This window comes from Coenobita brevimanus, chromosome 79, assembly GCF_032717465.1.
Source record: "Coenobita brevimanus isolate Jiangsu-jjx chromosome 79, ASM3271746v2, whole genome shotgun sequence".
Taxonomy (NCBI): Eukaryota; Metazoa; Arthropoda; class Malacostraca; order Decapoda; family Coenobitidae; genus Coenobita; species Coenobita brevimanus.
This window is the reverse complement of record NC_137032.1, coordinates 19608091-19609044: the sequence shown is the minus strand read 5'-3', so window position 1 is coordinate 19609044 and position 954 is coordinate 19608091. Positions and strand designations below refer to the sequence as shown.

Sequence of the window (954 nt, the reverse complement as noted above, 5' to 3'; positions counted from 1 at the left end):
GCGAAGAAAATATTGTACCCAATGTTTATGTGGGGGTGTAGGAGGAAAATTGTGTGTGTGTGTGTGTGTGTGTGTGTGTGTGTGTGTGTGTGTGTGTGTGTGTGTGTGTGTGTGTGTGTGTGTGTGTGTGTGTGTGTGTGTGTGTTTCCTTGATTTTCTCTCCCACAGTGCAAATACTGTACGAGCGACATACATAAAGAGATTATAACTGTGATGGAAGAAACATTGTGCGAAGTGACGTGGAAGTAGCTGTAATGTCTTTGGCAGTGACGTGAATATATTTTACGACAGTGACCTGTGTATCTAGTAACTGCAAATAGTAGTATCTAGAAAAATAAGGCCTAGAGATAAGTCATCATCATCATTGCCAGACGCCATGTATCCCAAACGGGGTGGCCAACGGCTTAGAGTTAACTGTTTTACAGGGAGGGGCACTAATCCTCCACCAACCCCACTTGACATGTAGGGATGCCAACAGCATCTGGTGTTCCTAGGCGGTCGCCCATCCAAGTACTAACCAGACCCAACGTTGCTTAACTTCGCTGATCGGACAGGAAGCGGTGTACTCAACGTGTACGTACGTCATTTTAATAGGGTAAGAATAAGTTTGTAGAAAAATAAGTGTTTAGTGCAGAGCTTGTAACAGTAAAATTCTGTGAAAAAAAGTGATTTTGAAAGTCTGACCGTCGTTCAGGGATTATTTATTTATTCGTAAGATTTATTACCACTTGCACACCGTAGTACACTGTCTTTGGAATGGCTGGAAAACAGACACACTGGTTGACACCTCACGCACAGGCTAGTGAAGCATGCTTTACGGCTATGGCAGTGGCAGGGAAGATATCGCGGCAAGCCAGTGCAGGGCACTCCTCATCCAGGTACTAAAGCTTTTGCCACTCGGCCACCTAAATGGGCCTCTCTACATTCTGAAAAGTTACCTCCCTTCACCACCTT

At 44.8% G+C, this 954-nt stretch overlaps 1 pseudogene; it reads right to left on the bottom strand.

Moving 5' to 3' along the window:
- Positions 1-469: 469 nt before the first annotated feature.
- LOC145409167 (5S ribosomal RNA) lies at positions 470-587 on the bottom strand (annotated as a pseudogene).
- Between the last annotated feature and the right edge of the window lie 367 nt (positions 588-954).